General features: G+C 43.6%; 1 pseudogene; it reads left to right on the forward strand.

Moving 5' to 3' along the window:
- Nucleotides 1-616: 616 nt before the first annotated feature.
- Nucleotides 617-24,825, forward strand: part of LOC123142185 (BTB/POZ and MATH domain-containing protein 2-like) — a 42,505-nt pseudogene continuing 18,296 nt past the window's right edge.

Raw genomic sequence — 24,825 nt, forward strand, 5'->3', positions numbered from 1 at the left:
TCTAGGGTCGAGTAGACATACCCTTTCAAAGGGAGTCCGTACTGTCACAACTGCTTCCGATAATCCAGATGCGCTGGATACACTGACGGACATGTTATGGTATTCGTCAATCTCAGAGGAGCATCATACCTTGATGGGTATGGTGGTTGAGAGGATTATGTCTGTGAAAAGCGGATAGAATGAAGCCTTCATGGGCCTGCTAAGAGGCTTCGAGGTATGTAATGTTATATTTTCGATTGTGCTCTATACGCAAAATGCACATGTGTATAGATAGTAGCCCCTGAGACTCTGGTTGGCGCCCAAAGGTTGGCAATCAGAGGATCGAAAAAGATGTCCTCAAGTAATAATCTAATGACTGGAAACACAGGTTGTTACCTCCAAGACGACTGCCCATGCTACAGAGGTTGCAGGTCTGGAGCATAAGCTTGATGTGGCGGATAAAAACATCATGCCTATTAACAGGCAACTCGATGAGGCGCAAGGTATGTGTTAGAGTATGTATAGTAACATGAGCATGAAGCTAGAATTATGTTCTAAGACATGCGTATCTGCAGATGGTGTTGCCGTGGTTGAGACCCTTCGGGCTGAACTTGCCCGAGCCAAGGAGCAAGCCCGGATGAGTAATGTGGCTGCCAAGAAGGCAACTGATGAGTTAGAAGCCGGACAGGCTGCTCAGCGCCAGTGTGAGGAGAGAATGGCCACTATGGCGCGCGAGCTGAAGGAAGCCACTGTCCGGTGCGAATTCCCCGAGAAGGATAACAAGGCCAAAGCATTCGATCTTGACAAGGCATTACAAGAGGCAGGAGAAGCACGATCTGAGTCTAGAGCGCCTCAGGAAGAGATCCGGCAAGTTGGGGAGATAGCGGCTGGTAAGCCTTTCTTATTACAGACCAAGTTCGGCGATCCGAAGTATGCCCCGCTTAATCAAATGTGGAGCTCCCTAGACGCCTTTTTGGACTTGCTGAATAGTGCCTCCTATGCGGCGCAGTTTTACGAAGCATAGGAAGGGCATGCAACGGAGAAGCTTTTCTGGTCACAATTTGGCACGCCGAAGCGCCCGCTGTTGCTGAATGAACAGATGGCCTACTGGGCCGAGCTCCATAAGATATTCGGTTCTGCCATGAAGGACGTCATAGTCCGGTTGTGGCCGACTGAGCCAGTTCCAAAGAGTTATTTCAGTTTGGTACGGCGATTAGGTGATGCGGTGCCACGTATTGACGCTGTTAAGCGGTCCACGTGCATTGAAGGTGCACGGATGGCCTTTGCCCGTGTGAAGACGTACTGGGCAAAGATGAAGGCCACCGATGTTGCAGCAAAAAGTCCACCCGAGGGCAAGGAGCATCACACGCCAGAATATTATTTTGAGGATGTCTTAGAGGGTGCCCGCTTGATAGAGGGTTAGTGCTCGAAAGAGATAATGTTCGAGTGAAATGTATTGAAATTGTAGAAACAATATTATTATATTTTAAGATTATGCCTAGAAGTTGTGGCTCCTCCTGTGCGGCCATTTTTATATAATATGAAAGTTTTCCAGTCGTCGGCTTCAGCCCCCTCGCATAAAATACGGGGGTCTTCGGAAAAGCACTTTCTCACTCTTGATCCAACGTCTTGGTCCGTGAAGGAGGTGTTAATGCGGTGAACTAGGCAATCGGACTATAGGGCTTTAGCACTTTCACTTAGCCATAGGAGTTTGACGGTGGGTCTATGATATAGCCCCTGGTATGTACGCGGTTATCCGAATACGGTGCGTTACATGAGTGACCAGAAGAACGGTCCTTCATTCAATACGGAAGGAATCGCGAAAGATTCTAATAAGTCATCGAGTGGTTGACCAGCTCTCACCGCATCATGACAGTCGGTTTTCGGCTTTCTCTACTGAGGTGCTCATTCGGATAAACCGGGACACAATTGCAACAGTTCTCCCTTTACTACCCTAGCCGATATAGCGGAATGTAAGGTAGTAAGAATAGGAGCCGGGCAACCCAACTATTGACTAAAGACATGATTCGGAGCTGATGCATATAAGGCCAAACTCACGATGCCGAAGTGTGCTATAAAGCTGTTCAGACTTGTCGGCAATTCATTTGTTCCCATATCGAGCCCCTGGCAACCCGTGCTGAGGTGCGAGTGTGAAACAAGCGGAGAAATTCAGCTTTTTTAGAAAAAGTGAATACTGGATATGGATTATGTTTACTTGGATCTGATCGATATGTCAATTGCCATTTTACAAAGAATAATGCCACGACCCGGGCTATTTGACATGCCGGTGGTCGAAGGCTGAGGGAGAAGGCACTTTACAGGCTCAAAATAGAGAGTGCGGTCTACAAAATTATTTGGACCTCCTGTCGCACGTCTGCGCTGCCTTGCCTCGGTTAAAGGATTCCTTTAACAGGAACAACTTTGGGGTAAGTGTATGAAGCCAAACTCCGAAAGAGTTTGTGAGATGACCAATATTTTGCGTCACCTGTGATAAGATAAAAAGGAATAGTTAGAAATGAAAAGGAGGAAATGGGAGTGCTTGTAGGCTTGCCCGTATTGTGCCTCCGCCGATGTCCAAGGTATTTTAAGTGCATAATTATGCATGCGCGTTGTAAACTTCGCGTGATTGTGTGGCGAACAACGGAGGCTGAACTACTAATCCTGCTATGAGACAGATTGGTTTCATTTAATGGAAACCGGCGGCTTAATGGGCGATGAGTTGTGCGGCTTGACGAGGCCGCTTTGTGCTTCGGCTGTAATGGCCGTAGTACAATTCCCTGTACAGAAGGAGTGTCCTGTATTTCGGTTTATTGTTATGACGCCGTGCGGACTGGGCATTTTAAGTTTTGTGAGGGCGTAGAGTGAGACCACATTAAATCAAGCAAAAGCGGTATGCCCCAGAAGTGCGTGGTAGCCACTATGGAACGGGGCAATACCAAAGGTCAAGCCCTCGCTTCGGAAGTTGTTTGGCGAACCAAAAATGACTTCCAGTGTGACGGAGCCCGTGCAGTGAGCTTCTACACCGGGTACTGCTCCTTTGAGAATTGTTGTGGTGGGTTTGATTCTAGAAGGATCAATGCCCATTTTGTGGACAGTGTCTTGGTATAGTAGATTAAGGCTACTACCGCCGTCCACAAGGACTTTCGTGAGGTGGAACCCATCAATGATTGGATCGATGATTAGAGTTGTCGATCCTTCGGGATGGGTATGACTAATTTTTGGGGGAACCCGCTCTATGGCGTATGTATCCCGTAGTGCGCGCGTTTGCTCCCCTATAGGGGTGTGCGTCGCATATACCATATTTACAGTTTTCACTTCGAGGGGGAATTGCTTCGGAACCTCGGTATTCGACTGGCGAGTCTCTTCATCGTCGCTGTCACTGGGCGACCCCTTCCCCTTGTGTTCGTCTTTTAGCTTGCCGGCTTGTTTGAAAACCCAGCATCTTCTGTTAGTATGAGTAGCTGGTTTATTAGGGGTGCCATGAATCTGGAAGGGCCGATCCAATATCTTATCGAGGTTGGATGGTCCCTCTCTATTTTCCTTGGATGGCTTTTTTCGTTGACCGGGCTTGGAGCCACTGAATCCGGCGTTAACTGATGTGTCTTGTGTTATTTCATCATTATTACAACGCATGTGTTTATTGCGTCGCGGCTTTCCGTTGCTGTCTGGACTTTGGAAGTGCCCGGGTCACTAGCGTCGTTGCTCCTATGAGCGAGCCAGCTGTCTTCTCCGCGCAAAAGCGGGTCATTAGAGCGGTAAGGGTTGTCATGGATTTTGGTTTTTCTTGACCGAGGTGGCGAGCGAGCCATTCATCCCGGACGCTGTGTTTGAAGGCCATGAGGGCTTAGGCATCCGGACAATTGGCATTTTGGTTCTTTTTAATTAAGAACCTAGTCCAGAGCTTTTTGGCTGACTCTCCAGGCTGCTGGATGATGTGACTTAAGTAATTGGTGTCTGGTGGCCAGACATATGTACCTTGGAAGTTATCGCGAAAGGCGTCTTCCAGGTCTTCCCAGCTGCCAACGGAGTTCTCTGGAAGGCTGTTTAACCAGTGCTGAGCTGGTCCCTTTAGTTTTAGTGGTAGGTATTTAATGGCATGGAGATCATTACCGCGGACCATGTGGATATGAAGAAGATAGTCCTCAATCCATACCGCGGGATCTGTTGTTCCATTGTATGATTCAATATTCATTGATTTAAACCCTTCTAGGAATTCGTGGTCCATTACTTCATCAGTGAAGCAAAGTGGGTGAGCGGCGCCTCTATGTCGGGCCACGTCGCGACGTAGCTCGGATAGAGTCTGTCTGCGGTTCTCGGCCCTGGCGTGAGTATGGCTATTGTGTCTGGCTAGATAGCCGTTATCGTGTGTGGGGCACGCCCCCGTGATCCATAGATTGATCTGTTCTGACCTGCTCTACCGTCCAAGTCTTGATGTAGGTCATATGTGTGTCCCCGAGCTGTTTTATCTCTGCCTTTACGGTGAGGTAGGGCAGGCTGGTGTTCGTCTTGAGTTGTCGCTTTATCCCGACCGCGTGCTGGTCGGTCAGCCACATTGCGCGATGATGGTACGGTCTCCAATGCCTCGTCATCGAACTGAGGTAGCAATTTGCGCTTTGGGAAACTTTTGGCTAGGCGCTTGAGGCCGTATTCCTTGGCTGCCAGGACATCAGTCCATCTATCATTGAGCAGATCTTGATCAGCTTGAAGCTGCTGCTGTTTCTTTTTCAAGCTCCTTGCACTGGCTATTAGCTGGAGCTTGAAGCGCTCCTGCTCGAGAGGTTCCTCAGGCACGATAAAATCCTCGGTGCTGAGGCTCGCCTCATCCTCGGAGAGTGGAAGATAATTACTGTCCTCCGAGTCTTCGTGTGTGGCATGTTCATCAGGGATAACTTGCCCGTCTTGCCGTTCATCTTGTTCGGAAGTTGCCTCAACGGGGTCTTCATTGTCTTCGGCACTGTCCGGAGTGTTATCTTCTCCTGTGTCGGTGTTGCTGTCTTTGCTGCGGCGTGGCTTAGAGCGGTGCCGCTGACGCCGGCACTTTGGTTGTATCTCGGGAGGTTTATCCTCGACTGGATCTTCCTTGTCATTGTCGCTATTCTCTTTTGGTGCATCCACCATGTATACGTCATACGAGGAAGTAGCCGTCCAGCGTCCGGTAGATGGCGGGTTTTGGGCCTCTTCTTCTCCGGCATCGTCGTCCATATCATCGATGTCGTCGAAACCGTAATCGAGCATGTCAGTTAAGTCTTCGACAGTGGCTATTAAGTGGGCGGGGGTGGGAAGCAAATTTCTCCGTCAACAGCCTCCAGTTTGAACTGGATATAATTCGGTTGCGAGTCCCCCGCTAAGGAGAGTGTTTTTAATGAGTTTAGCACGTCGCCTAAAGGCGAGTCGGAAGATGTCCGCGGAGCTGAATTCAACGATTGACGCCCGATCAAGCTCATCATGTGCGGACGCACATGCTTCAGAACCTGTAGCCGGAAACGTGTCCGAGGCTCTTGTTGGGTAACGTAGTAATTTCAAAATTTTCCTACGCACGTGCAAGATCATGGTGATGCATAGCAACGAGAGGGGAGAGTGTTGTCCACGTACCCTCATAGACCAAAAGTGGAAGCATTGGTACAACGCGGTTGATGTAGTCGTACGTCTTCACGATCCGACAGATCAAGTACCGAACGTACGGCACCTCCGAGTTCAGCACACGTTCAGCCTGATGACGTCCCTCGAACTCCGATCCAGCCGAGTGTTGAGGGAGAGTTTTGTCAGCACGATGGCGTGGTGACGATGTTGATGTTCTACCGACGCAGGGCCTCACCTAAGCACCGCTACAGTAATATCGAGGTGGACTATAGTGGAGGGGGGCACCACACACGGCTAAAAGATCAAACGATCAATTATTGTGTCTATGAGGTGCCCCCTGGCCCCGTATATAAAGGAGCAAGGGGGGTGCATCCTGCCAGGGAGAGGGTGCGCCAGGAGGAGTCCTACTCCCATCGGGAGTTGGACTCTCCCCCTTTCCTAGTTGGAATAGGATTCGGGAGGGGGGAAGAGGAGGGAGAGAAGGAAGGGGGGCGCCGCACCCCTCTCCTTGTCCTATTCGGACTAGGGGGGAGGGGCGCGTGGCCCAACCCTGGCCGCTTCTCCTCTTCTCCATAAAGGCCCACTAAGGCCCATTTACCTCCCAGGGGGTTCCGGTAACCTCCCGGTACTCCGGTAAAATCCAGATTTCACCTGGAACACTTTCGATATCCAAACATAGGCTTCCAATATATCAATCTTCATGTCTCGGCCATTTCGAGACTCCTCTTCTTGTCCGGGATCACATCTAGGACTCCGAACAACCTTCGGTACATCAAAACATATAAACTCATAATATAACCGTCATCGAAGCTTTAAGCATGCGGACCCTACGGGTTCGAGAACTATGTAGACATGACCGAGACACGTCTTAGGTTAATAACCAATAGCGGAACCTGGATGTTCAGATTGGCTCCCACATATTCTACGAAGATCTTTTATCGGTCAGACCGCATAACAACATACGTTGTTCCCTTTGTCATCGATATGTTACTTGCCCGAGATTCGATCGTTGGTATCTCAATACCTAGTTCAATCTCGTTACCGGCAAGTCTCTTTACTCGTTCCGTAATACACCATCCCGCAACTAACTCATTAGTTGCAATGCTTGCAAGGCTTAAGTGATGTGCATTACCGAGAGGGCCCAGAGATACCTCTCCGACAATCAGAGTGGCAAATCCTAACCTCGAAATACGCCAACCCAACAAGTACCTTCAGAGACACCTGTAGAGCACCTTTATAATCACCATTTACGTTGTGACATTTGGTAGCACACAAAGTGTTCCTCCGGTAAACGGGAGTTGCATAATCTCATAGTCATAGAAACATGTATAAGTCATGAAGAAAGCAATAACAACAAACTAAACGACCAAGTGCTAAGCTAACGGAATGGGTCAAGTCAATCACATCATTCTCCTAATGATGTGATCCCGTTAATCAAATGACAACTCATGTCTATGGTTAGGAAACATAACCATTTTTGATCAACGAGCTAGTCAAGTAGAGGCATACTAGTGACACTTTGTTTGTCTATGTATTCACACATGTATTATGTTTCCCGTTAATACAATTCTAGCATGAATAATAAACATTTATCATGATATAAGGAAATAAATAATAACTTTATTATTGCCTCTAGGGCATATTTCCTTCAGTCTCCCACTTGCACTGGAGTCAATAATCTAGTTCACATCGCCATGTGATTTAACATCAATAGTTCACATCACCATGTGATTAACACCCATAGTTCACATCGTCATGTGACCAACACCCAAAGGGTTTACTATAGTCAATAATCTAGTTCACATCGCTATGTGATTAATACCCAAAGAGTACTAAGGTGTGATCATGTTTTGCTTGTGAGGGAAGTTTAGTCAACGGGTCTGCCACATTCAGATCCGTATGTATTTTGCAAATTTCTATGTCAACAATGCTCTGCACGGAGCTACTCTAGCTAATTGCTCCCACTTTCAATATGTATCTAGATTGAGACTTAGAGTCATCTGGATTAGTGTCAAAACTTGCATCGACGTAACCCTTTATGACGAACCTTTTGTCACCTCCATAATCAAGAAACATATCCTTATTCCACTAAGGATAATTTTGACCAATGTCAAGTGATCTACTCCTAGATCACTATTGTACTCCCTTGCCAAACTCAGGGCAGGGTATACAATAGGTCTGGTAAACAACATGGCATACTTTATAGAACCTATGGCTGAGGCATTGGGAATGACTTTCATTCTCTCTCTATCTTCTGCCGTGGTAGGGTTTTGAGTCTTACTCAACTTCACACCTTGTAACATAGGCAAGAACTCCTTTTTGACTGTTCCTTTTGAACTACTTCAAAATCTTGTCAAGGTATGTACTCATTGAAAACCTTATCAAGCATCTTGATCTATCTCTATAGATCTTGATGCTCAATATGTAAGCAGCTTCACCGAGGTCTTTCTTTGAAAAAACTCCTTTCAAACATTCATTTATGCTTTGCAGAATAATTCCACATTATCTCCGATCAACAATATGTCATACATATACTTATCAAAAATGTTGTAGTGCTCCCACTCACTTTTTTGTAAATACAGGCTTTACCGCAAGTCTGTATAAAACTATATGCTTTGATCAACTTATCAAAGCATATATTCCAACTCCGAGATGCTTGCACTAGTCCATAGATGGATCGCTGGAGCTTGCATATTTTGTTAGTACCTTTAGGATTGACAAAACCTTCTGGTTGCATCATATACAACTCTTCTTTGATAAATCCATTAAGGAATGCAGTTTTGTTTATCCATTTGCCAGATTTCATAAAATGCGGCAATTGCTAACATGATTCGGACAGACTTAAGCATAGATACGAGTGAGAAACTCTCATCGTAGTCAATACCTTGAACTTGTCGAAAACCTTTTGCGACAATTCTAGCTTTGTAGATAGTAACACTACTATTAGTGTCTGTCTTCCTCTTGAAGATCTATTTAATCTCAATGGCTTGCCAATCATTGGGAAAGTCAATCAAAGTCCATACTTTGTTCCTATACATGGATCTCATCTCAGATTTCATGGCCTCAAGCCATTTCGCGGATTCTGGGCTCATCATCGCTTCCTCATAGTTTGTAGGTTCATCATGGTCAAGTAACATGACCTCCAGAACAGAATTACCGTACCCCTCTGGTGCGAATCTCACTCTGGTTGACCTACGAGGTTCGGTAATAACTTGATCTGAAGTTACATGATCATCATCATTAGCTTCCTCACCAATTGGTGTAGGAGTCACAGGAACAAATTTCTGTGATGAACTACTTTCCAATAAGGGAGCAGGTATAGTTACCTCATCAAGTTCTACTTTCCTCCCACTCACTTCTTTCGAGAGAAACTCCTTCTCTAGAAAGGACCCATTCTCAGCAATGAATATCTTGCCTTCGGATCTGTGATAGAAGGTGTACCCAACATTTTCTTTTGGGTATCCTATGAAGACGCACTTCTCCGATTTGGGTTTGAGCTTATCATGTTGAAACTTTTTCACATAAGCATTGCAACCCCAAACTTTCAGGAATGACATCTTTGGTTTCTTGCCAAACCACAGTTCATAAGGCGTCGTTTCAATGGATTTCGATGGTGCCCTATTTAACGTGAATGCGGCCGTCTCTAAAACATATCCCCAAAATGATAGTGGTTAATTGGTAAGAAACATCATAGATTGCACTATATCCAATAATAGTACGGTTATGACGTTCGGACACACCATTATGATGTGGTGTTCCAGGTGGCACGATTTTGTGAAACTATTCCACATTGTTTTAATTGAAGACCAAACTGGTAACTCAAATATTTGTCTCTGCGATCAGATTGTAGAAACTTTATTTTCTTGTCACGATGATTTTCCACTTCACTCTGAAGTTCTTTGAACTTTTCAAATGTTTCAGACTTATGTTTCATCAAATAGATATACTCATATCTGCTCAAATAATCTGTGAAGATTAGAAAATAATGATACCTGCCGCGAGCCTCAATATTCATCAGACCACATACATCAGTGTGTATGATTACCAACAAATCTGTTGCTCACTCCATTGTTCCGGAGAACGGAGTCTTAGTCATCTTGCCCATGAGGCATGGTTCACAAGCATCAACTGATTCATAATCAAGTGATTCCAAAAGCCCATCAACATGGATTTTCTTCATGCGCTTTACACCAATATGACCTAAACGGCAGTGCCACAAATAAGTTGCACTATTATTATTAACTTTGCATCTTTTGGCTTCAATATTATGAAAATGTGTATCACCACGATCGAGATTCAACAAACCATTTTCATTGGGTGTATGACCATTGAAGGTTTTATTACATGAATAACCGTATTGCAATAAACATGATCCAATCATATTTATGCTCAATGCAAACACTAAATAACATTTATTTTAGGTTTAACACTAATCCCGAAAGTAGAGGGAGTGTGCGATGATGATCATATCAATCTTGGAACCATTTCCAATACACATCGTCACTTCACCCTTAACTAGTCTCTGTTCATTCTACAACTCCCGTTTCGAGTTACTATTCTTAGCAACTGAACTAGTATCAAATAGTGAGGGGTTGCTATAAACACTAGTAAATTACACATCAATAACATGTATCTCAAATATACCTATGTTTAGTTTGCCATCCTTCTTATCCGCCAATTACTTGGGGTAGTTCCGCTTCCAGTGACCAGTCCCTTTGCAGTAGAAGAACTTAGTCTCAGGCTTAGGAACAGACTTGGGCTTCTTCACCTGAGCAGCAACTTACTTGTCGTTCTTCTTGAAGTTCCCCTTCTTCCCTTTTCCCTTTGCTTGATGTTTTTCTTGATTTCTACCTTCGTCGATTTCAGAATCACGAAGAGCTTGGGAATCATTTCCGTTATCCCTTGCATATTATAGTTCATCACGAAGTTCTACTAACTTGGTGATGGTGACTAGAGAATTCTGTCAATCACTATCTTATCTGGAAGATTAACGCCCACTTGATTCAAGCGATTGTAGTACCCAGACAATCTGAGCACATGCTCACTGCTTGAGCTATTCTCCTCCATCTTTTAGCTATAGAACTTGTTGAAGACTTCATATCTCTCAACTCGGGTATTTGCTTGAAATATTAACTTCAACTCCTGAAACATCTCATATGGTGTATGACGTTCAAAACGTCTTTGAAGTCCCAATTCTAAGCCGTTAATCATGGCGCACTAAACTATTAAGTAGTCATCAGATTGAGCTAGCCAAACGTTCATAACATCTGGATCTGCTCCTGCAATAGGTTTGTCACCTAGCGGTGCATCAAGGACATAATTCTTCTGTGCATCAATGAGGATAAACCTCAGATCACGGATCCAATCCGCATCATTGCTACTAACATCTTGCAACTTAGTTTTCTCTAGGAACATATCAAAAATAAAACAGGGGAGCTAAACACGAGCTATTGATCTACAACATAGATATGTTAATACTACCAGGATTAAGTTCATGATAAATTTAAGTTCAATTAATCATATTACTTAAGAACTCCCACTTAGAAAGACATCCCTCTAATCTTCTAAGTGATCATGTGATCCAAATCAACTAAACCATAACCGATCATCACGTGAAATGGAGTAGTTTTCAATGGTGAACATCACTATGTTGATCATATCTACTATATGATTCACGCTCGACCTTTCGGTCTTAGTGTTCCGAGGCCATATCTGCATATGCTAGGCTCGTCAAGTTTAACCTGAGTATTCTGCGTGTGCAAAATTGGCTTGCACCCGTTGTAGATGGACGTAGAGCTTATCACACCCGATCATCACGTGGTGTCTGGGCACGATGAACTTTGGCAACGGTGCATACTCAGGGAGAACACTTTTTATCTTGAAATTTAGTGAGAGATCATCTTATAGTGCTACCGTCAATCAAAGCAAGATAAGATGCATAAAATATAAACATCACATGCAATCAATATAAGTGATATGATATGTCCATCATCATCTTGTGCTTGTGATCTCCATCTCCGAAGCACCGTCATGATCACCATCGTCACCGGCGTGACACCTTGATCTACATCGTAGCATCATTGGCGCCTCGCCAATCTTGTGCTTCTACGACTATCGCTACCTCTTAGTGATAAAGTAAAGCATTACAGGGCGATTGCATTGCATACAATAAAGCGACAACCATATGGTTCCTGCCAGTTGCCGATAACTCAGTTACAAAACATGATCATCTCATACAATAAAATTTAGCATCATGTCTTGACCATATCACATCACAACATGCCCTGCAAAAACAAGTTAGACATCCTCTACTTTGTTGTTGCAAGTTTTACGTGGCTGCTACAGGCTTAGCAAGAACCGTTCTTACCTACGCATCAAAACCACAACGATAGTTTGTCAAGTTGGTGCTATTTTAACCTTCGCAAGGACCGGGCGTAGCCACACTCGATTCAACTAAAGTTGGAGAAACTGACACCCGCTAGCCACCAGTGTGGAAAGCACGTCGGTAGAACCAGTCTCGTGTAAGCGTACGCGTAATGTCGGTTGATACGTCTCCAACGTATCTATAATTTTTGATTGCTCCATGCTATATTATCTACTATTTTGGACATTATTGGGCTTTATTATCCAATTTTATATTATTTTTGGGACTAACCTATTAACCGGAGGCCCAGCCCAGAATTGTTGTTTTTGCCTGTTTTAGGGTTTTGAAGAAAAGGAATATCAAACGGAGTCCAAACGGAATGAAACCTTCGGAAACGTGATTTTCTCATCAGATAAGATCCAGGAGACTTGGACCCTCCGTCAAGAAAGCCAGGAGGCGGTCACGAGGGTGGAGGGCGCCCCCCTAGGGCGCGCCCCCTGCCTCGTGGGCCCCTCGAAACTCCTCCGATGTACTTCTTCCTCCTATATATATCCACGTACCTCCAAACGATTAGAAACAGAGCCAAAAACCTAATTCCACCGCCGCAACTTTTTGTATCCAGGAGATCCCATCTTGGGGCCTGTTCCGGAGCTCCACCGGAGGGGGCATCGATCACGGAGGGCTTCTACATCATCATCCAAGCCTCTCCGATGAAGTGTGAGTAGTTTACTTCAGACCTACAGGTCCATATCTAGTAGCTAGATGGCTTCTTCTCTCTTTTTGGATCACAATACAATGTTCTCCCCCTCTCTCATGGAGATCTATTCGATGTAATCTTCTTTTTGCGGTGTGTTTGTTGAGACCGATGAATTGTGCGTTTATGATCAAGTCTACCTATGAATAATATTTGAATCTTCTCTGAATTCTTTTATGTATGATTGGTTATCTTTGCAAGTCTCTTCAAATTATCAATTTGGTTTGGCCTACTAGATTGGTTGTTCTTGCCATGGGAGAAGTGCATAGCTTTGGGTTCGATCTTGCGGTGTCCTTTCCCAGTGACAGAAGGGGCAGCAAGGCACGTATTGTATCGTTGCCATCGAGGATAACAAGATGGGGTTTTTATCATATTGCATGAAACTATCCCTCTACATCATGTCATCTTGCTTAAGGCGTTACTCTGTTTTTAACTTAATACTCTAGATGCATGCTGGATAGCGGTCGATGAGTGGAGTAATAGTAGTAGATGCAGAATCGTTCGGTCTACTTGTCTCGGACGTGATGCCTATATACATGATCATACCTAGATATTCTCATAACTATGCTCAATTCTGTCAATTGCTCAACATTAATGTGTTCACCCACCGTAGAATACTTATGCTCTTGAGAGAAGCCACTAGTGAAACCTATGGCCCCCGGGTCTCTTTCTCATCATATCAATCTCCATCACTTTATTATTGCTTTGCTTTTACTTTTCTTTTACTTTATACTTTGCATCTCTATATCAAAAATACCAAAAATATTATTTATCATCTCTATCAGATATCACTTTCGTAAGTGACCGTGAAGGGATTGACAACCCCTAAGTGCGTTGGTTGCGTTGAGCTATTGTTTTGTGTAGGTACGAGGGACTCGCGCGTAGCCTCCTACTGGATTGATACCTTGGTTCTCAAAAACTGAGGGAAATACTTACGCTACTTTGCTGCATCATCCTCTCCTCTTCGGGGAAATCCAACGCAGTGCTCAAGAGGTAGCAAGAAGAATTCTGGTGCCGTTGCCGGGGAGGTTCGTGCAAGTCAAGATTTAACTCCCGACAACGAGCCATTTCTGGCACCGTTGCAGGGGAGGTCTGTGCAAAAGTCAACATACCAAGTACCCATCACAATCCCTATCTCCCGCATTACATTATTTGCCATTTGCCTCTCGTTTTCCTCTCCCCCCAATTCACACTTGCTGTTTTATTCGCCCTCTCTCTCTATCCTCCCTCACCCTCTCTATTTGCCTCTTTTGCCCGTTTGCCTTTTGTTTTCTTGTGTGTTAGTTTGCTTGTTTGTCGCGATGGCTCAAGATAATACTAAATTGTGTGACTTCACCAATACCAACAACAATGATTTCCTTAGCACTCTAATTGCTCCTCTTACCGATGTTGAATCTTGTGAAATTAATACTGCTCTGTTGAATCTTGTCATGAAAGATCCGTTCTCCGGCCTTCCTAGTGAAGATGCCGCTACCCATCTTAATAGCTTCATTGATTTGTGTGAAATGCAAAGAAGAAAGATGTGGATAATGATATTGCTAAATTGAAGAAATTTCCTTTTTCGCTTAGAGATCGTGCTAAAGCTTGGTTTTCATCTTTGCCTAAAAATAGTATTGATTCATGGAACAAGTGCAAAGATGCTTTTATCTCCAAGTATTTTCCTCTTGCTAAGATCATCTCTCTTAGAAACGATATTATGAATTTTAAGCAACTTGATCATGAACATGTTGCACAAGCTTGGGAGAGAATGAAATTAATGATACGTAATTGCCCTACTCATGGTTTGAATTTGTGGATGATTATACAAAAATTTTTTTTTATGCCGGATTGAATTTTGCTTCTAGAAATCTTTTAGATTCGGCCGCGGGAGGCACTTTTATGGAAATCACTTTAGGAGAAGCTACTAAACTCCTAGATAATATTATGGTTAATTATTCTCAATGGCATACTGAAAGATCTACTAAAAAAGGTGCATGCGATAGAAGAAATTAATGTTTTGAGTGGAAAGATGGATGAACTTATGAAATTATTTGCTAATAAGAGTGTTTCTTCTGATCCTAATGATGTGCCCTTGTCTACTTTGATTGAGAATAATAATGAATCTATGGATGTGAATTTTGTTGGTAGGAACAATTTTGGTAACAACGCGTATAGAGGAAATTTCAATCCTAGGCCTTATCCTAGTAATCCCTCTAATAATTATGGTAATTCCTACAACAATTCTTATGGAAATTATAATAAGATGCCCTCTGATTTTGAATCTAATATTAAAGAATTTATTTCTTCGCAAAAGAATTTTAATGCTATGATTGAAGAAAAATTGCTTAAGATTGATGATTTGGCTAGGAACGTTGATAGAATTGCTCTTGATGTTGATTCTTTGAAACTTAGATCTATTCCACCTAAGCATGATATCAATGAGTCTCTCAAAGCCATGAGAATTTCCATTGACGAGTGCAAAGAAAGAACCGCTAGGATGCGTGCTAAGAAAGATGCCTTTATAAAAGCGTGTTCTTCTAGTTCCTATGAAAATAATGATGAAGATCTAAAAGTTATTGATGTGTCCCCTATTAAATCTTTGTTTTGCAATATGAATCTTGATAATGATGGGACTGAATATGATCCACCTTTACCTAGAAGGCGTTCCAAGAATTCTGAATCTTTTGATCTTGATGCTAAATTTGATAAAAGTGGGATTGAAGAAATTAAAACCCTAGATGTTGCTAAACCCACTATTATGGATTTCAAGGAATTTAACTATGAAAATTGCTCTTTAATTGATTGTATTTCCTTGTTGCAATCCGTGCTAAAATCTCCTCATGCTTATAGTCAAAATAAAGCATTTACTAAACATATCGTTGATGCCTTGATGCAATCTTATGAAGAAAAACTTGAATTGGAAGTTTCTATCCCTAGAAAACTTTATGATGAGTGGGAACCTACTATTAAAATTAAAATTAAAAATCATGAGTTTTATGCTTTGTGTGATTTGGGTGCTAGTGTCTCTACTATTCCCAAAACTTTGTGTGATTTGCTAGATTTTCGTGATTTTGATGATTGGTCTCTAAACTTGCATCTTGCGGATTCCACTATTAAGAAACCTATGGGAAGAATTAATGATGTTCTTATTGTTGCAAATAGGAACTATATGCCCTTAGATTTTATCGTTCTTGATATAGATTGCAATCCTTCTTGCCCTATTATTCTCGGTAGACCTTTCCTTAGAACGGTTGGTGCAATTATTGATATGAAGGAAGGGAATATTAGATTCCAATTTCCATTAAAAAAGGGCATGGAACACTTCCCTAGAAAGAAAATAAAATTACCATATGAATCTATCATGAGAGCCACTTATGGATTGCCTACCAAAGATGGCAATACCTAGATCTATTCTTGCTTGTTATGCCTAGCTAGGGGCGTTAAACGATAGCGCTTGTTGGGAGGCAACCCAATTTTATTTTTATTCCTTGCTTTTTGCTCCTGTTTAGTAATAAATAAATTATTTAGACTCTGTTTTGGTTGTGTTTTTTGTGTTTAATTAGTGTTTGTGCCAAGTAGAACCGTTGGGAAGACTTGGGGAAAGTCTTGTTGAACTTGCTGTAAAAAACAGAAACTTTAGCGTTCACGAGAACTGCTGTAATTTTTATTTGGAGAGAGATATTTAGTTAATTCTTTTTGAAGATGATTAATAGATAAATTCCTCACGTCCAGAAATTTATTTTAGAATTTTTGGGGTTCCAGATCTTGCGCTAGCTACAGATTACTACAGACTGTTCTGTTTTTGACAGATTCTGTTTTTCGTGTGTTGTTTGCTTATTTTGATGAATCTATGGCTAGTAAAATAGTTTATAATCCATAGAGAAGTTGGAATACAGTAGGTATAACACCCATATAAATAAAGAATTAGTTCATTACAGTACCTTTAACTGTTCTTTTGTTTTCTTTCGCTAACGGAGCTCACGAGATTTTCTACTTTGAGTTTTGTGTTGTGAAGTTTTCATGTTTTGGGTAAAGATTTGATGGATTATGGAACAAGGAGTGGCAAGAGACTAATATTGGGGATTCCCATGGCACCCCCAAGATAATTCAAGGACACCCAAAAGCCAAAGCTTGGGGATGCCCCGGAAGGCATCCCCTCTTTCGTCTACTTCTATCGGTAACTTTACTTGGAGCAATATTTTTATTCACCACATGATATGTGTTTTGCTTGGAGCGTCTTTTATGATTTGAGTCTTTGCTTATTAGTTTACCACAATCATCCTTGCTGTACACACCTTTTGAGAGAGCCATACATAATTTGGAATTTGATAGAATACTCTATATGCTTCACTTATATCTTTTGAGTTATATAATTTTGCTCTAGTGCTTCACTTATATCTTTTTAGAGCACGGTGGTGGATTTGTTTTATAGAAATTATTGATCTCTCATGCTTCACTTAGATTATTTTTAGAGTCTTAATATCATGGTAATTTGCTTAATAATAATATGCTTGGTATTCAAGATTTGTAAAACTTTCTTTTGAGTGCGTTGAATACTAAGAAAAAATTGATGCTTGATAATTGTTTTGAGATATGAGGATGGTGATATTAGAGTCATGCTAGTTGAGTAGTTGTGAATTTGAGAAATGCTTGTGTTAAAGTTTGTGATTCCCGTAGCATGCACGTATGGTGAACCGTTATGTGATGAAGTCGGAGCATGATTTATTTATTGATTGTCTTCCTTATGAGTGGCGGTCGGGGACGAGCGATGGTCTTTTCCTACCAATCTATCCCCCTAGGAGCATGCGCGTAATACTTTGCTTTGATAACTTCTAGATTTTTGCAATAAGTATATGAGTTCTTTATGACTAATGTTGAGTCCATGGATTATACGCACTTTCCTTCCTTCCACCATTGCTAGCCTCTCTAATACCGCGCACTTTTCGCCGGTATCATACACCCACCAAATACCTTCCTTAAATCAGCCACCATACCTACCTATCATGGCATTTCCATAGCCATTCCGAGATATATTGCCATGCAACTTTCCACCATTCCGTTCATTATGACACGCTCCATCATTGTCATATTGCTAGCATGATCATGTAGTTGACATCGTATTTGTGGCAAAGCCACCGTTCATAATTCTTTCATACATGTCACTCTTGATTCATTGCATATCCCGGTACACTGCCGGAGGCATTCATATATAGTCATATTTTGTTCTAAGTATCGAGTTGTAATTGTTGAGTTGTAAGAAAAATAAAAGTGTGATGATCATCATTTTTAGAGCATTGTCCCAAGTGAGGAAAGGATGATGGAGACTATGTTTCCCCCACAAGTCGGGATGAGACTCCAGACGAAAAAAAGAGGCCATAAAAAAGAGAAGGCCCAAACAAAAAAGAGAGAAAAAGAGAGAAGGGACAATGTTACTATCCTTTTACCACACTTGTGCTTCAAAGTAGCACCATGATCTTCATGATAGAGAGTCTCTCATTATGTCAATTTCATATACTAGTGCGAATTTTTCATTATAGAAGTTGGCTTGTATATTCCAATGATGGGCTTCCTCAAAATGCCCTAGGTCTTCGTGAGCAAGCGAGTTGGATGCACACCCACTTAGTTTCTTTTGTTGAGCTTTCATATAATTATAGCTCTAGTGCATCCGTTGCATGGCAATCCCTACTCACTCACATTGATATCTATTGATGGGCATCTCCATAGCCCGTTGATACGCCTAGTTGATGTGAGACTATCTTCCCCTCTTTTTGTCTTCTCCACAACCACCACTCTATTCCACATATAGTGCTATATCCATGGCTCACGCTCATGTATTGCGTGAAAATTGAAAAAGTTTTGAAAATGTCAAAAGTATGAAACAATTGCTTGGCTTGTCATCAGGGTTGTGCATGATTTAAATACTTTGTGTGGTGAAGATAGAGCATAGCCAGACTATATGATTTTGTAGGGATAGCTTTCTTTGGCCATGTTATTTTGAGAAGACATAATTGCTTTGTTAGTATGCTTGAAGTATTATTATTTTTATGTCAACATGAACTTTTGTCTTGAATCTTTTGAATCTGAATATTCATACCACAATTAAGAAGATTTACATTGAAATTATGCCAAGTAGTACTCCGCATCAAAAATTCTATTTTTTATCATTTACCTACTCGAGGACGAGCAGGAATTAAGCTTGGAGATGCTTGATACGTTTCCAAAGTATCTATAATTTTTGATTCCTCCATGCTATATTATCTACTATTTTGAACATTATTGGGCTTTATTATCCACTTTTATATTACTTTTGGAACTAACCTATTAACCAGAGGCCCAGCCCAGAATTGCTATTTTTTGCCTGTTTTAGGGTTTCGAAGAAAAGGAATATCAAACGGAGTCCAAACGGAATGAAACCTTCGGAAACGTGATTTTCTCATCAGATAAGATCAAGGAGACTTGGAACCTCTGTAAAGAAAGCCACGAGGCGGTCACGAGGGTGGAGGGCGCGCCCCTTGCCTCGTGGGCCCCTCAAAGCTCCACCGACGTACTTCTTCCTCCTATATATATCCACGTACCACCAAATGATCAGAAACGGAGCCAAAAACCTAATTCCACCGCTGCAACTTTCTGTATCCATGAGATCCCCTCTTGGGGCCTGTTCCGGAGCTCTGCCGGAGGGGGCATCGATAACGGAGGGCTTCTACATCATCATCCAAGCCTCTCCGATGAAGTGTGAGTAGTTTACTTCAGACCTACGAGTCCATAGCTAGTAGCTAGATGGCTTCTTCTCTCTTTTTGGATCTCAATACAATGTTCTCCCCCTCTCTCGTGGAGATCTATTCGATGTAATCTTATTTTTGCGGTGTGTTTGTTGAGATCGATGAATTGTGGGTTTATGATCAAGTCTATCTATGAATAACATTTGAATCTTCTCTGAATTCTTTTATGTATGATTGGTTATCTTTGCAAGTCTCTTCGAATTATCAGTTTGGTTTGGCCTACTAGATTGGTTGTTCTTGCCATGGGAGAAGTGCTTAGTTTGGGTTCAATCTTGCGGTGTCCTTTCCCAGTGACAGAAGGGGCAGCAAGGCACGTATTGTATCGTTGCCATCGAGGATAACAAGATGGGGTTTTTATCATATTGCATGAAACTATCCCTCTACATCATGTCATCTTGCTTAAGGCGTTACTCTGTTTTTAACTTAATACTCTAGATGCATGTTGGATAGCGGTCTATGAGTGGAGTAATAGTAGTAGATGCAGAATCGTTTCGGTCTACTTGTCTCGGACGTGATGCCTATATACATGATCATACCTAGATAATCTCATAACTATGCTCAGTTCTGTCAATTGCTCAACAGTAATTTGTTCACCCACCGTAGAATACTTATGCTCTTGAGAGAATCCACTAGTGAAACCTATGGCCCCGGGTCTCTTTCTCATCATATCAATCTCCATCACTTTATTATTGCTTTGCTTTTACTTTGCTTTTACTTTATACTTTGCATCTCTATATCAAAAATACCAAAAATATTATTTATCATCTCTATCAGATCTCACTTTCGTAAGTGATCGTGAAGGGATTGACAACCTCTAAGCACGTTGGTTGCGTTGAGCTATTGTTTTTGTGTAGGTACGAGGGACTCGCGCGTCGCCTCCAACTGGATTGATACCTTGGTTCTCAAAAACTATGGGAAATACTTATGCTACTTTGCTGCATCATCCTCTCCTCTTCGGGGAAATCCAACGCAGTGCTCAAGAGGTAGCATCGATCCGGGCCGCTTCGTCCAACGATATCGCCGAACCAAAGTATGACATGCTGGTAAGCAGTATGACTTATATTGCCCACAACTCACTTGTGTTCAACTCGTGCACATGACATCTACGCATAAAACCATGCTCGGATGCCACTGCTGGGTAACGTAGTAATTTCAACATTTTCCTACGCACACGCAAGATCATGGTGATGCATAGCAACGAGAGGGGAGAGTGTTGTCCACATACCCTCGTAGACTGAAAGCGGAAGCGTTAGCAAAACGCGGTTGATGTAGTCGTACGTCTTCACGATCCGACCGATCAAGTACCGAACGTATGGCACCTCCGAGTTCAGCACACATTCAGCCCGATGATGTCCCTCGAACTCCGATCCAGCCGAGTGTTGAGGGAGAGTTTCGTCAGCACGACGGCGTGGTGACGATGTTGATGTTCTACCGACGCAGGGCTTCACCTAAGCACCGCTACAGTAATATCGAGGTGGACTATAGTGGAGGGGGGAACCGCACACGGCTAAAAGATCAAACGATCAATTGTTGTGTCTATGAGGTGCCCCCTGCCCCCATATATAAAGGAGCAAGGGGGGTGCGGCCGGCCAGGGAGAGGGTGCGCCAGGAGGAGTCCTACTCCCACCGGGAGTAGGACTCCCTCCCCCTTCCTAGTTGGAATAGGATTCGGGAGGGGGAAAGAGGAGGGAGAGAAGGAAGGGGGGCGCCGCCCCCCTCTCCTTGTCCTATTCGTACTAGGGGGAGGGGAGCGCGGCCCAGCCCTGGCCGCTTCTCCTCTTCTCTGTAAAGGCCCATTTACCTCCCAGCGGGTTCCGGTAACCTCCCGGTACTCCGGTAAAATCCCGATTTCACCCGGAACACTTCTGATATCCAAACATAGGCTTCCAATATTTCGATCTTCATGTCTCGACCATTTCGAGACTCCTCGTCATGTCCGGGATCATATCCGGGACTCCGAACAACCTTCGGTACATCAACACATATAAACTCATAATATAACCATCATCGAAGCTTTAAGCGTGCGGACCCTACGGGTTCGAGAACTATGTAGACATGACCGAGACACGTCTCAGGTCAATAACCAATAGCAGAACCTGGGTGTTCATATTGGCTCCCACATATTCTACGAAGATATTTTATCGGTCAGACCGCATAACAACATACGTTGTTCCCTTTGCCATCGGTATGTTACTTGCCCGAGATTCGATCGTTGGTATCTCAATACCTAGTTCAATCTTGTTACCGGCAAGTCTCTTTACTCATTCTGTAATACATCATCCTGCAACTAACTCATTAGTTGCAATGCTTGCAAGGCTTAAGTGATGTGCATTACCGAGAGGGCCCAGAGATACCTCTCCGACAATTGGAGTGACAAATCCTAATCTCGAAATACGCCAACCCAACAAGTACCTTCGGAGACACCTGTAGAGCACCTTTATAATCACCCAGTTACGTTGTGACATTTGGTAGCACACAAAGTGTTCCTCTGGTAAACTGGAGTTGCATAATCTCATAGTCATAGGAACATGTATAAGTCATGAAGAAAGCAATAGCAACAAACTAAACGATCAAGTGCTAAGCTAACGGAATGGGTCAAGTCAATCACATAATTCTCCTAATGATGTGATCCCGTTAATCAAATGACAACTCATGTCTATGGTTAGGAAACATAACCATCTTTGATCAACGAGCTAGTCAAGTAGAGGCATACTAGTGACACTCTGTTTGTCTATGTATTCACACATGTATTATGTTTCCGGTTAATACAATTCTAGCATGAATAATAAACATTTATCATGATATAAGGAAATAAATAATAACTTTATTATTGCCTCTAGGGCATATTTCCTTCAGCTCTGGTAACGCAGATCTCACTTGAGGTTAGGTCTGTGTGCGGCTCCAACACCGTTGAGTCTGCGGCCTCCGTGGCAGGGTTGAGCCTCTCGTCCTTGGATGCGTGATCTACTCCGGATCTAGAGCCGGAGCAGTTGCAGGTTCTATCTCCTGGGTGTGGTTCGATGACAGATTTAAGTCATGTTCATCGGGGTGACAGGGAGCGGCTACTGCCGCGGTCTCGAATCCGTTGAAGATCAAGTCTCTGCGGATGTCCGCAACATAGTTCAAGTTTCCAAATCTGACCTGATGGCCAGGGGCATAGCTATCGATCTGCTCTAGATGGACAAGCGAGTTGGCTCGCAGTACGAAGCCGCCGAACACGAAGATCTATTCGGGGAGGAAAGTTTCACCCTGGGCAATGTTGTTGTGGATGATTGACGGGGCCATCGAACCTCTTGACGACGACAAATTGGAACTCTCAATGAAAGCACCAATGTCGGTGTCAAAACCGGCGGATCTCGGGTAGGGGGTCCCGAACTGTGCGTCTGAGTTTGATGGTAACATGAGACAGGGAACACAATGTTTACCCAGGTTCGGGCCCTCTCGATGGAGGTAAAACCCTACGTCCTGCTAGATTAATATGGATGAGTATGGGGGGTTACAAGAGTTGATCTACCACGAGATCGTAATGGCTAAAACCCTAGAAGTCTAGCCTGTATGACTATGAATATGATTCTCCATCTCTACGGACTAAGCCCTCCAGTTTATATAGAGACCGGGGGGGACTAGGGTTGTACAAAGTCGGTTATAGAGAAAGGGATGTTCATATTGGGACACCAAGCTTGCCTTCCACGCCAAGGAGAGTCCCATCCGGACATGAGTGAGAGTCTTCGGTCTTGCACCTTCACAGTCCATCAGTCTGGCCCACGTACCATAGTTTGGACGCCCGAGGACCCCCTAATCCAGGACTCCCTCAGTTATCGGAACCCACCGGGGATGTATTGGGCCTTAATGAGCTTTAGTGGAAAGGAGAGAGGGGCCACAAGGGGTGTCCGTGCCCCCCCCCATGGCAAGTCCGAATTGGACTAGGGAGGGGGCGGTGCCCCCTCTTTCCTTCTCCCTCTCCTCCTCCTTCCCTCTCTATCCCCTGTTGGAAAAGGAAGGGGACTCCAACTAGGATTGGGAATCCTAATTGGACTCCCCTATGGAGCGCACCCCCCCTTGGCCGACCTCCTCCTCCCCCTCCTTTATATACGTGGGCAAGGGGCACCCTAAAGCACAACAGACAATCTATTAGCCGTGTGCGGTGCCCCCTCCATAGTTTAACACCTCGGTCATATCGTCATAGCGCTTAGGTGAAGCACTGCACTAGTAACTTCATCATCACTGTCACCACGCCGTCATGCTGACGGAACTCTCCCTCGTCCTCAACTGGATCAAGAGCTCGAGGGACGTCATCGTGCTGAACATGTGCTGAACACGGAGGTGCCGTATGTTCGGTACTTGGATCGGTTGGATCGTGAAGACGTTCGACTACATCAACCATGTTACTAAACGCTTCCGCTTTTGGTCTACGAGGGTACGTGGACACACTATCCCCGTCTCATTGCTATGCATCTCCTAGATAGATCTTGCGTGATCATAGGAATTTTTTGAAATACTACGTTCCCCAATAGAGAGGTAGCCAAGGGGGCGCCCCAACTAGGAGGAATCCTACTTGCGCGCCTCGCAATTCGGCCTCCCTCCATTCCGTAAGTTCTGGAGAGGAAAGGAAGGAGGAGGGAGGAGGGAAGGAAGGGGGAAGCCGAATCCCTCCCCTTCCTTCTCTCTTCTCCTCTTTCCTTCTCCTTCTATTTCGGCCTATATGGGGGTGCACCTGCCCTTTAGGGGCTGGTCTGTCCCCCTCTTTGCCCATTAGGCCCATATAGTTGTCGGGGGGTGCCCGGAACCACTTCCGGTGACCCGATATGTACCCGGTACCCCTGAACACTTCCGGTGTCCGAATATCATCTTCATACATATGAATCTTTACGTCTCGACCATTTTGAGACTCCTCGTCATGTCTGTGATATCATCCGGGACTCCGAACAACATTCGGTCACCAAATCACATAACACATATAATACAAAATCGTCATCGAACGTTAAGCGTACGGACCCTGCGGGTTCGAGAACTATGTAGACATGAACGAGAGACCTCTCCGGTCAATAACCAACAGCGGAACCTAGATGCTCATATTGGTTCCTGCATATTGTACAAAGATCTTTATCAGTCGTACCATAATGACAACATACTTTATTCCTTTTGTCATCGGTATGTTACTTGCCCGAGATTCGATCGTCGGTATCCACATACCTAGTTCAATCTCGTTACCGACAAGTCTCTTTACTCGTTCCGTAATACATCATGCCGCAACTAACTCATTAGTCACATTGCTTGCATGTCTTATTATGATGTGCATTACCGAGAGGGCCCAGAGATACCTCTTTGATACTCGGAGTGACAAATCCTAATCTCGATCTATGCCAACCCAACAAACACCTTCAGAGATA

The sequence above is a fragment of the Triticum aestivum genome, chromosome 1A (genome assembly GCF_018294505.1).
Source record: "Triticum aestivum cultivar Chinese Spring chromosome 1A, IWGSC CS RefSeq v2.1, whole genome shotgun sequence".
Lineage (NCBI taxonomy): Eukaryota > Viridiplantae > Streptophyta > Magnoliopsida > Poales > Poaceae > Triticum > Triticum aestivum.